Source organism: Odontesthes bonariensis, chromosome 20 (assembly GCF_027942865.1).
Source record: "Odontesthes bonariensis isolate fOdoBon6 chromosome 20, fOdoBon6.hap1, whole genome shotgun sequence".
Classification (NCBI taxonomy): domain Eukaryota; kingdom Metazoa; phylum Chordata; class Actinopteri; order Atheriniformes; family Atherinopsidae; genus Odontesthes; species Odontesthes bonariensis.
The window spans coordinates 20,757,547-20,771,152 of NC_134525.1; positions in this window are offsets into that span (position 1 = coordinate 20,757,547).

Below are 13,606 nucleotides of genomic sequence, written 5' to 3' on the forward strand. Positions count from 1 at the left end.
TGAGGCTAATCTGTCAGGTTCAATGGAAATTTCACAATACAGTATCTAGAATCACAGCCCTCAGCATGCCCTGGAGTCTGTAAAGGCATTTTATTTGCACTTTCAAGCCGCTCCCAATACTTAAACATTAAACGCCAAGGCTAGACAGGCAAAACCACTTTGAACTGCAGGGCAGGGTGAACTCTGTGGGAGGGGAAGGAGGTGAGTGACTGGAGAGCGAGGGGCTGGTGTTTGTGCGATACTCCACCAGGTGAGTCAGCACTGGCCGTCATGCAGCGCAACACCATCACAATCTTAGGCAATGGTGATGGAGAAAGGAGGGGCTCAGGGGATAATGACATTACACGTGTTAATACTTTTAGACATAACTGTGTTGAGAGTTTATGGCGAGTCAATGTCTAGTCATTACATTTAAACTAGTTGTTTTGTCTGATTTGAGCCTTTATTTTTCAAATCTCTCAGAGAAATGGTGCTACCAACACATCGCTTGTGCAACAACAAGAGCCAAGTAAGTCAAAGTAAAGCTGGGTCAAAATATTTGATTGTAAGATTTAAATTGATGTCACTTCAATAATCTGATTCAAAACAATCGATATACTTCTGAATCAGTCCTCTGACGTATGCTTTTCTCTGTAAATATGTAAAGGTTTCTCCCATGGCAACTAAAGCTTTAGTTTTTTTTCTTTCTCTTTTATATACAGGCAAATGTGGTAAGCTTGGTATGACTCAATTTTGAACTGATTCATAAATTGAACCACATTTAGTCTTTTTAGACTTGGTTTGAAATGCAGGTTATTTGTAAAAAAAATAGAAAGAAAGAAAGAAAGAAAAAAAATAACTCTGATGATATCATCAAGCCATTTTCATACATGCATGGCAGGCCTGAATCTATCATTACACTCATAAGGTGTATTTCAGGATACATATATCATTTGGATCAGATGTTGTGTGAACTTCAACCTACCAGTTCCCTTAAACCAGTTCTGTGTGATGTTAGGTTTAGCCCTTGTCTACTGTTACTGTCAAAAGAATTCATAGAGAGTGGGTGTGTATGCCAGTGATAATTTGATAATGCGACTGGGGTAAAACTCTTATCATTTGACAACATGAAAACGCAAATGAAAATTCTAAATGAAAATTTTGTTTGTAATGGCTAATACCAAGATTGTCAGACAAATTCGAAGAATGGCAACCGACTGTGTTCTTAACTACCAAATGGGAAGCTGACTGCAGCATACTTTTTGCATATTGCCTGCTTTTATCAATGATGCTCCATCACCGGAGCCAGACAGAATATTTCCAGGATTGGGAACAAGTGTGGCAGAGACAATCCCTCATTCCGAATTACATTTGCACCCTGACTTTTTCTGTTGTTTCTGTGAGAGATACAGCATCAGACTTTTGAAAACTCTCAGCGCTACAGAATGAATGTGATAAGTTATGTGATATTCATGTATGAAATGGTTGGGGTGTCCATTTAGGCCAAGTGTAGAAAAATGTGCCAGAAGGGTACGAGGACCTCTTTAAGTTTTGCTGTGTTATCCTAAAATGGAGAATGGATAAAAGAAGAGTGCAATGAAGAGATCCTGATCACTTTGCGGAAAATGCAACACCTTTGGTTCAGGACTGCACTCTCTGAATGTCCTTCTAGTTTCCAGATAATGATACTTTTGCTATAGAAAACCAGTGACAGTGACTGAGCTTTGTCTGAGCTTAATCTACAAGCTTACATGAAAGAGTTTTAATTAAAACACCACCAGTGACTCAAAGTCATTAAGTTGCAAAACAATATTTAAAAGATCGAAGTGTCAATCTGATCTGAAAGTACCAGCTATACAAATTAACATCTTAGAGATGAGCAATATGCTTCAACATGAACTCCTCAGCACTTGGTTTCATTAAAGTTAGAACACTGATTCTATCTCTCTGATGAGCCACGACTGCTTAAGTCTGTGCCATTTCTCCTCAGGCTACAAAGACAGTGGTAATAACTCCCCTCTGACTAAAATGAACAATTGGAACACAACAAACAGCAGGAAAGCTTCAATCCCACCCTGTTAGCAGGCTACTACACTACATATGCCAACCGCAGTAACCACCTATCTGTCTGAGTCACTTCATATTATGCAAAGATGCTGCTCAGGCATTCTTCTCCTCAATCAGCTCTTTCTAATCTGTCTTGATAATATCTGCAAAAAAACTGTGTTTGCATACAAAAAAATCTTTCATCAAGTTGGCATGCAAATATCTATTTGTTAGCTTGCAAGTTTAAATTTGCATATTTTAGTTTAGGAAGGATGATTGTATTCGCACCCACAGTGGATATCTCTCCCCTTCAATATCAGATAATCTCAAGTTGATTTGCCGCAGATATCTAGATTTAGCCAAAACAGGAAGTGCACAGCTTGAGTCACATCGAAGTTGATAGCGATCAGCTCCACAGCAACTTATATCCTTCCCGGTTTGAGCATTCATTCAGACTTTACTAATCCAGGAAACTGGAGTTACTGATCAAAGTTATTGCTTAGAAGGAACAAGGAAGCTGATCTGAGTTGCCATCTCACCCATATCTCACTGTGAGTGGTGGCTTTGGATGAACACAGATCTATGTCAGCTTGATATCTAATGGTGATTCAGAGAGAAAGTGCAGATAAATTCTGAGTTAACTATATGGACAGAGAGAGAAATTTATATATTTATACATATATTTTCAGTGTATATATATTTCTTCTCAGCGGCATTGATTTTTTTCTCCCATTTGGCCTTTGACAACCAAAACTGTATAAAGAACTTTTATGCTGTCCCTCCATTTAAATAAAGACTATTCTGCTGATTTAGTGTTGGACTTTGGCACTCTCACGATAGATAATTAGACTGAAAATGTGTATTCCCCTCCCGCATTATTTCTGTACAGCGTCTGAGGAAAGTGATGTGTCTATTGAGCTGTAATCCAAACTGGCAAGGAAAAGAGTACACATTTATCCTGTCAGCACCCTCTAAAATCAATTCATGTGATCAGAGAGGAACAGTGAATCCTGCAGAGAAGCAGCAAAACGTCAAACGACATGAAAAAAATGTGAGCGATAACAAACACTCGACTGTCTCCAAGTTGGCACTTTGTATGTGAGTGTGCATGCTGTATGCTGGGGCACGCACGTGTGTGGCTGCAGCAGTGGGAATAACATGCCTGTAGGAGCTAATGAACCCATCTGTGTCAGCAGAGTATGGAAGACAGTCTGATTTGGAGCTGAGAGTCTGAATGAGCCCAGATGAGGAGCTGGAGCCGGTGCTGATGGGAAATGTCAAATGCTGCACAGAAGGACAAGTCTGATTGGAACCCAGACTGCACTGCACCTCCGGCCTGCACCTTGTCAATGACCCCTGCTGCTCATAATCTGACACCCTGAATAACAGGATCCACCTTGAGACATCTTAACTCATTTTTGTTAACAAGCAGAAACTCTCTGTGAGAGGGAATCATAAAAGGACCAAATCTCTTTATTGCAGCTTCATAAAGAGCCAGCCTCTCATACCTATTTTTATGATTTGTTTAGCCAGCAGGTTGTGTGGGCTCGGGGTTAAGCGGCTTCTGTTTGTGTCCCTTCAGAAAGCTGTCGTGAAATGGCCTGCATTGAACCTCCTTTGATGTATGAGTGATGGAGAGATTCAACTGACCACAACATAACACACTCAGACGGATGCTAAGTTCAACTAAACAAGCTGTATTAGTAAATCCACATTCAAGATTAAGCAGAACTCTGCTGTACAATCTAACACCACATGTATGCCTTTTTTAGATTTGAGTCTCATCATGAGGGAAATTAGATGAATATTTCTAACAAAAATATTGAAGATAGGATCTATTTTAGGGCACGTCATAAAGTTATCCTAACCCTAATCAATTCTTTTTTTCTAAACCTAAACATGTGGTTTAAGACCGACACACCAAGCCGACAATCAGCTGAAAGGAACGTCTGATGCATATGTAAACGCCTGTCTCTCATGTATTTTAGGTGTATATGACACCATCTACACTGTCAGACCTTGTCAACATTTTTTTCATTTGATTCAGCATGTCAAGTCGGCGCTGGGTCTGTCAGTGAGTGAGATCAGTCTGATTGACTGCTAGGCGTACCTGCTGATCCCATTTTTTTCACTGTGGTTTCCCCTTGTTTTACATCTCTGCCTCTTCTTCCACAAACATCCGGCCAAGTATCACTGATGTCAATTTGTAAGCAAAGTTCTCACGAGCCAGATCTTCAAACTACCAAATGAATTCTGTGGTGAGCGATCAACAACGGTGTGATGATAAGTAAAAACGGATGACTGCTCCTTTTTCCCCTGAAGGATTTCATCTTCATGCACAGGTGTGCTTAACTGGCAGTTGGACATGGTCTTTGCATGCTCAAGTGTTGTTTATCTGCCCTAACACTGGCAGCTGGAGGAGAACCAGTAGGGGGCCCTTTCATCGACACTGATTTTCGATGATTTGGTGTAAAAGAGCCATATGCCGCCGAATCTGCCGTAGAAAGTGAAAGTAAATGTAGGTAGAATGTCCCCTGAATGACAGTAATGAACAGACCTGCATTGCCACAGACTCTAAATATGGACTTTGTTTTGCTTTTTAATGCTAATCACTCCTTTTTCAAGACAAAATGTTTTGTGTGTGGAATCCTATAATCCTATGGTTATTCTTGTGTGCGTATTGTTTTCCATATTTGTCACATAGTCCAGTCTCTCATTTCGGCTCCATCAGAGTTTCTTAAACCGCTGTCTTGATAGAAATTCATTAACATCATGAAAGTCAGTCGTATCTCGTATCTTTTTGTATCTCTCTTGGGGAACTTGATCATTTTGGTCAACCAACACCAAAATGACAACTATATTAAATCTGCTACAGTATTAAATTTAAAGCAGGTGGGAAGTACAATGAGGACTCAGTTTAATCTTTAATGATAAAAATATGACAAGCTAAGCTTTAAACAAACATTTAAGTTAGACTATGATTTAATTAGTTGGAAAACCTTTTACTTGTGCAACCCAGCCTAAATGTTTCTCCTTTTTTTTACCTGCTAAATGTGTTGCTTATTCATCAGCTACCGAGCAAACATTTTTATTTTAAAAAAACATTTTATTTTAGCATTTTTAACAATATTGCATCATCGTCTCAAAATTGTGCCGATATGTCGCGATTATATGAACATCTGCCGGACAGCCTTCATGCAAGTTGGAGAAGGGATTGTTCTCACATCACGGACATTTATTTCATGGCCTGTTGGTCACAGATACCTTCAAATAAACACAACAGACTTTTTCACATTGGAAGAACCATATAAACAAGCTCACTATGCAACTTCTGATGAAACAGGAATAGAGTTTATAAGTAGCTAAATAAATGACATAAACGTAGCCTATTTTTTTTACAAATTTGACTTCACATCATGTGACCGTCTTCTATCTTAAAACATTCGTGTAAGCAAAATGTCAAAAACAGCCAAAACAATGAGCTGAAAGCCAATAAAAAGGTCGGTGGAGCTGAGGATAACTGCAGCTGGGTGATGACTCTGCTTCTCCTACTGAGCCGTTCACATACATTGTTAATGAAAAACTTACTTGATTAGGCTCTCTTTAAGTTGGCTTATCTCCCTCGACAAACAATGATATATATAAAATGATAGATTATTCTCGTGCTTTTCACTGCTGTTGTTGATTCACAAGCTGAGGCCAGGCACATTCTTTTACTCTCCACCAAAGTTCACACAGTCTAAAGGCTGCCTCTCCTTCTCGTTGCGTCTGTGCACAGCTCGGTAAGCCTGGGCTAATCCTATCCTGCCACCGCAAATAAAACCCCAAGCACTAAATACATTTCAAAAGTACAAATGAGGAACTGGAGCATTGCTTTAGGTGGGATGTATGGAGAAGGGGCTGCAGGGGCATGTCTGAACAAGCCCAAGGCAACATATTTCTTTGTGTTATTACAGAAGGTCAGACCTCGTTGGTAGCCCAACTGTTGCTTTAAATTTTGATTTCTACTTTGAATTAGACTGGATAAAGTGTAAGGAGTATTTCAGTTTGGCTGCTCCAGTTGTAAGTGAACTTAAGCCCACTTCCTGTCTACAGGTGGGAAACTCCTCATCCTTTATCTTTACTGCCTCAGAGAACGGCTGCCCCGTCAGGCGCACAAGGGAGGAGTTTACGGGTTGAACGTTTTTTCCAGTGTTCTGCTGCAGGTTAGAGGTTTATAAAAGGCTTAGATCACAGGAGAGGGGATCACAGAGCAGACAGTGCAGGTGTTTGAGGAGTGAACTAAGGGCTGTTTTAGTGCCGTGTACATTTGAACATAATCTCAAATCGTACATTATCTTTCAGCTTTGTGAAGACGTGTTCTATTTGCAGATCAAAAAGCTCAGGAAACGGACTTGCTCACACTGGAGATGATGGCAGCTTTTTGCAGTGCAGCCAATCTCACAGAGATTATCTTTGCTCAGGGCTTTTATTATTTAATAGTAGCACAAATTGATTATTGTTTAGGGCTCCTCAAATTGATGTTTATGCTTTGTTCTTGCAAGAAAGGTGTTTTCCCACCTTAGATCTTCTCTGTTTCTTGAATAACCTCACCCCACACCACTTGGCATGAGTAAATTCCACATTTTGGTCAGTTGCTACATGGATTTGTTGAGTTATTTTTTCAGTTTAGACGATTATCTGTTGAGTCTGTCTGTAAAATCTCACCAAAATATTAGCAGATGGTTTCCAACTCTGAAGTTTTTTGGAAGGCCTGGGCTGCTGTGAGACCTCGCCACATCCTCTGCTTGCGTAGTTCCCTGAAAACTGACAAGATGGTGTGCAAAAACTCACCCACTCGCTACATTGTCAGATAAGCTGCCAACCAGACTGGAGCTCAGCACTCAAAAATGTGTTGAATTTACTAACCTGAATGCATTTTCTTTAAATACAGAAAGTCAGAGACACAGAGAGAAGCGCTACTGTCCAAACAGGTAGACACTGGGACTCAGAGGGGTGTTAAAACATCTCACTCACGACTGTTAGTTTTTAGTCATGATTTTTATGGGTGATGTGATTCAGTGGAGGGAAGATCATCAGGAAAATAGCTACAAGACCTGCATAAAAGGAGTAAAAACAGATTTGTACTGGGTGTGTCTGCTGCTCATGTCCCTATCCGTGTATTTGTCTGGCTCCATGTCTGGGTCAGAGTTTGAACAATGTGTACTGTGACACAGAGCAGGCTAATATAGGAAGCCACACAGCGGATAGGCTGAGCAGAGGTGCCTCATGGCCTGTTGGCGGTCTCTGGTTGTTATAGGCTTCCTCTGGAAATCTATTTCTATTCAACTTTCAGAGGTTTTACTCCAAAAGCTGATGGTTGATCCTAACACACACAACCATTTCTAGGCTTATCTGCAGTATTTGTAGAGTGAATTCTTTATTTAGATAGTTTAACAATTACAATCACAGTCTTACAAGAAATAACGCACATTTTGCATAGACAATTCACTGCCTGAGCATTGTCTTTGGTGATAAAATTTTTTCCAAAATACAAGTTTTTTCAGAAATATAAAATCAGTCTTTCGACTGAATGACTGCAAATGGCTTTATATAATATTTTATCCAAAAGCTGTATAAGTACACAAGGTCATGAAAGTAATGAATGCTGAAATATAGTGAAATTCAAACATGAATGAAAACGAAAATAGATTTCCTAAAGCTTTCACATGGCAGTGGTAAATAATAATAATAATGATGTGCATCTCTGTTCCCTCAACTATGTTAAGAGCTTTTTTTGCATTAAAAAGGCATTTAAGGCACTAATATAAATGTAGCAAGAGAATAAAAGCAGAGGAAATGGAGGTGGAAAGTTTGCATAAAATCATCTCCTGGTACTTTTACCTCTGCTGAAAAGGTGGCTGTTAACAGACCTTTAAGGAGGCGACAGCCGCAGAGTTTAAAGCTTTTACAGAGCAGTAAGTGCATCACAGAAAAAAATAGATACAGGAGTGAAAAAGGAGAAAGTCAGTGCCTTAAATGAGGGTATGATCGGTCTGCTTCTGCCGCTCTTGTCGTATTAAGAACCACAAGGCAGGCAGAGCTAGAATATTTTCTTCTCCCCTACTGCTCGCCATAATATTCCCCTATCAGAGCACCGTACTTCACTTCTGCTCCTATACCTCACCCCATCAGAATAAAAGGGAGAAAGAATGAGGGAGCAAGGAGGGAAGACAATAAGAATGCATAAAAGCACAAGACCTTTTCTGCTCATCTTATATGAAAAAAATCATATATGAAGGCTTGTGTCAGTTGATTCAAAATTTCTCAGAGGTTTGTCTCTCCTCATGAATGTTGAGGATCAGCATGTGAGAGGATCAACAGATGATCTGGGGGCCAACAGGGGGCACTGGGGGCCTAATCCACAAAATTGGGAGCAAGCAAATGTGTTTCCTTTCACTTCCACATTATCACCCTACACCTACTATAAAGTGATAAACTAATGCAGATAAAATGACTCTTGTCTCATCTGTGAATATTAATCTGGGTTAAAGCAGCAATCAATCTTCTTTGCTCGATGAGACTACGGACAGGGCTGCTGCCGCTGCTGTCTCAACCATCATCAGCAAGTCACTGATGTCTAATCAGGACTTGATTGGCACCCTGGGTGGAAACGACCTATGAATCAATCAGATGTGAAGTGCTGTTTCAAGGGCTCAGCCAGCTCCCTGCAAGCATACATACTCCTGTTGTGTGTCTGTGGGTATTCACATGCATTTAATACTGTTCCTTTCCCACATGTATACTTGGTTTAAACATTATCTTGGAATATCTGCTTATTATCGGAATGTATTCAACCTAATCAACAACTTTAAGAGGCTTTCTCTCTAATTATAACTCTCCCCGCTTCTGTGATTTATTTGCTGTAGTGAATTATGATAAAGTACATTGTTTTCACCAATTATCTTGGATAGAGAGACTGACCTGCTTCCCCTTTCTACCTACTGAGCTATGGTTACCAATGGAAACAGTGCAAGGCTAACATTTACTCTTTTGTGTGATGTATTGCGGTAAAAAAAAAAAAAAAAATGAACAAAGCAGAGAAGCATACTGTGTGTGAGAGCGACAGGGAGACAAGGCTCTGCACAGACTGAACTTTCCCAACTAATGTACCTTGTGAGCCTGGCAGTGACAAAGATAAATTAGCCAAAGAAAGAGCAGGGGACGCTTCAACAGCAACCGACCCTCCGACACCAATTAGCAGATTGATTATGCGCCTGAGAGAAGCGGACGCTTGTCAATCAGCGCCACACAAGAGGAGCGACAGGAAGGAGCTGGTGTGGATGTACCTGGAATGTTAAAGGAACAAGAGGCAGCTCCAGGGGACCCATACAGAGGCACTGATCCATAGGACTGTGTAGTGCTCAACACTGACACACTGAAACAGCAAAGGTGCAAATACCACTATGCTACAAGGAAGCCTGAATACCTTCACAGGCTGCAAACTCAAATACCTGTATGACTGGAGGCACACAGACCTGTTGTGATGGCTGCTGGTGTACCCAGATTCCTGTACTGTAAGATCTGAGTGGATTACTGCAAACCCTCTGCACTACAGAGAGTTTGCACACATGTGTATTCTTGTTTCTGTTCAAGCACACACGCAGGCGCACACATCCCCACATTATCCATCAACTCCTGAGGCGCTCGGTAGTGCTGTCCTCTGGATGGTGACAGTCCTGTTCGCCTTCATTTAGCAAGGACACACCAGCAAGGACACAAGGTAAATAAACACCAGCCGCTAAATTTAGTGCTGCCTGACTGATAGAAAGGCCCAAAGAATAAGAGAGAGTTCCTCTTTTTTTTTTTAATTCAGATACAAGCAGACATCAACTGCTGCTCTTAAGAGGAGGTTCAAACTAGGTTACCTGCATTCTGTGAATAGCAGAAATGAGAATTGCTGCAGCTCAGTTTGACATATAATGTCATTTATGCAAAAACACACGCAGGCAAGTCAACAGTTAAAAGTCCACCCAGCTCAGTGGGGCAGTTAAACTTGGAGAAGATAAGGGCAAAATTAGATTTGGCTGAAGGAGGAGACCATTAGGTCCTGATTCTCTGCCCCTCCCTCACAATATATAGTCCACAGTCACTCTTAAAAGGATGAGATGATGACATCACCTCCATATTCAGAATACCAACTGCATGAAAGAATGAAAAAAAAAAACGAGAGGAAACAGAAACCAATTTGTTAGATTAAACATTTCTCATGCCGCCGCATGATTTAGAAGGTCTGCTGACCGCAGTAGCACAAGGTTTTACCTCCCCTCAGACACAGCATTCTGTCAATCTGGCCCAGCCAGAATTTCTAATTATAGGCTACATACGCAAGAAGGTCAAAGGCTTATTAAAAGTCAAGATTAAAATTCCCATTGCATATTATAAGCTACCTCCTCCCCTCACTAGCAATTATTTGCTAACTCATGGCAGTACAGTGAGCAATATTTCTGAGGAGGAGCAAGTTAAAGGATGGCAAATATGTATGTGTGTGTGTGTGGGAGTATAATAGTGTTATAAATTATGTTCTGCAAGATATTTGACTGCGCCTGCATCTGCCTGCTGCTGTCTACTTCCTTGTCATAAATCCAAATTGTAATTAAATTATATTGTGAATGAATGAACGTTTTTTCATACAAAGTAAATCATTCACTCAGATCCCTATTAGATGTTTTCAGTTCCTGCTCAATGGAAAACCTGCAGTGTGTTCAAACAGTGCCTGTGAATGGGTAGGCCACACGTTTAGGAAAAACACACCAAAATTAAAAAAAAAGAAAATCGAAATTCTTTCAAACCAACCGAGACATTTTGGACAATCTATTTCAAAAACTATAAAGTTTTAGTTTGTCAAGGTACTATGGGACTTTTTGTCATACTGTGGCTGCTATGGTTTGTTTCTTTTCAACGGATAAGTAATGTTTATCTTAAGTATTCCTTTTCAAAATGCGCTGTGCATATCATTAATGTTTGAAACGTGGTTTTTTGTTTGTTTGTTTTTAAGCCTGTTAGGAGCTCATATTTGATCAAATTTACTTTGTGTATGTGGAACTTAAGTGCATTTCTCAGAAGGTATATTTCCTGGTTGTTTATTTGCACAAAAAAGGAAAACAGAACTAGTTTGATGTAAATTGATGTAAACTAAATCTGTTCCCTGCCATGTATATTTTAGTCTTTGCTTGCAGATTGTCTGAAAGTCTAGCCTTGGAGTAGCATGTTTTTGTGCCATAGAAGCTGCCTCCCAGTGTCAATGTGGGTCATCACAATAAACATCTTTTTCTCCCTCTTTCTCAGAGAGACTTCTTTACTCAGCCTCTTTAAAGAACCTCCCAAAAGATGTGCAGACAGACGCTTCAGTGGACCAGCTAAGCTGTTGCTAGCAGACATGGTCTGTTATGAACCAAGGCCATTTCCGTCAACAGGATCGATCTTACTCTGAAAAAAAGTCTCTCCCTGTTTTTCTTTTTCTTCGCTGGACTGCTTCCAGGAGCGTCTAATCACCTCGTTGTGCTGGTACAGATCAAAGTTCACCTTCCATTACAGCATTATAGCGCCTTCATCATAATTGAAAAATTGATTAAAGAATAATGGCATGACACTTGTTTAATCAGCTCGGTCAGAGCCAAGCAAATAAACTTAAACATGCACACGCACACACTGTCTGGTGTGTGGATAATGAAAGCTGCAAGGTGCAAAGCACTTTATCAAATGAATGGCTGAAACAGTGCCGACCATAGTTATTATCAGTCCAGGCTGGAGGCTGAGACTCCTGTGAAGACAGGGATGCAGCTGAGAGTAATCTCTCACTGGATTTAATTGCTAGGTAGAGAGCAACTATAGGAGGGGTGGGGGTGATTGAGGGGGATTGCCATATTTATGAAAGTAAACATGATACCTCGCTTCCATGCTGCCTCCTCACATGTGGTTTCCCAATCTCAGGTCATCTTCCCCGCATCTGTGCCTTATGAAGGCAACTGCAAGGGAATAAAGTATTAATTATGGCAGTGTGGTTGAATAGTGTCTAGTGGTGGCACCGCATTTTAAGTTTTGCCCTTCAGAATTCCTGTATGTTTGAGCTCAGACGCAGGACTGAGCATGTTTATGGTCTGCATTGATGCATTCAGGGTCTAAAGAAAACCATTAATTTGTATTCATGTATTCACAATACAACAATAACCCTCTCTGTGGCTCCAGAAGGGGATAACACCAGCTATTTGACATCCACACCGTGATCAGTTTACCCTGCCACACAAACATGTTTGTTGCTGACCCCCCTCTTCTTCGTCTGTGATCTTTTGGGTTTGAATACTACACAACAGACACACACCATCTCTATTAGTCGGCTTATCTACATTGTAATAATAGGGTCACTTGATATTATGCGGTCATCAACATTGCTTCAGTCATGGCATCTGCTCAATTAAGGGAAAAGCTACCATTTTCTATGGTAATTTTCGAGTCTCAATTTTTGTTTCAAGTTTCCGGCAACAGCTTTATCATCTGCAGCCTCACCTTGTTTTTAGTTTTAATTCTAATCTGCTTTTGATGTGTTCTTCCACGGAGGAGAGGAAGTTTAATGCACAGGTATCAGTGAGAATTACAGACGGGATCCTGCAAACTGTCAGCCACACTTTCTTGTGGCTTGCTAAGTAGAGCTGGCTGTTGTCGAAGATGAAGGGCCACCGTGAAGTTTTACATAAATGATCATGGATGATTTTTTATGTTCTCTGTTCCAACCTTTGAAGACAGGATGTGTTTCCAATGCAAGTAATTAGCTCGGGGCATGGCCATTTTCATCCACAGTCAAACGCTTTGACGGAAAGTTACCAAACCATGAAAATGAAAAATCAATAAGTTGCAATATTACCCTCCAAACTGCATCATTCTAAATGTGGATGGGAGTCGGTTGCAGTGATTACTTAAATTGCGTAATGAGGTCATCAAAGCAAACTTAATTCGAGCCAAGCCCTAAAACCATTTCTGCTTAACTCATAATTCAGAAATGCCTTTGTTGAACCCATTGCTCGCTCTGCATTTTCAAAGAGGATAGTGTACGTAAGATTATAAATGGAAGAAAAATAACAGACTACAAAGCAATTTTGCTCTGTTGAGTCCAACTCTGATTTCTGTGCATGTGTTATAGTTTATCAATGTAACTCTTTGTCCTGTTCATCACTGTTATTGTCTTATCTGCCTCATGCATCTGTCACTTTTTCATTTCCTGGTGAGACACTTAAGGTTGATAAAACTAATTGAAAAGCAAGAATCTGAATCAGGCCATAGATCAGATTCACACGTTTTTCTTATCCACACACTGAAGTGTATTTCTACAGTGTCTGCTTGCAATCGTAGGGCGATGCATTGTGAAGCACTAAATGTATTCCACATGCTATTTTTCTCCTATCTTCTTTCAACATATGTTCAATGGGCAAGTTGTGATTTGTTTTTCATTACTTTGCTAAATTTCCTCTCAATTCAGAGGCACAGATGAAAGCTTTGAGATCCTCAAAATTTACTTTCATTTGCCCAAATAACCTAAGTTTATAGT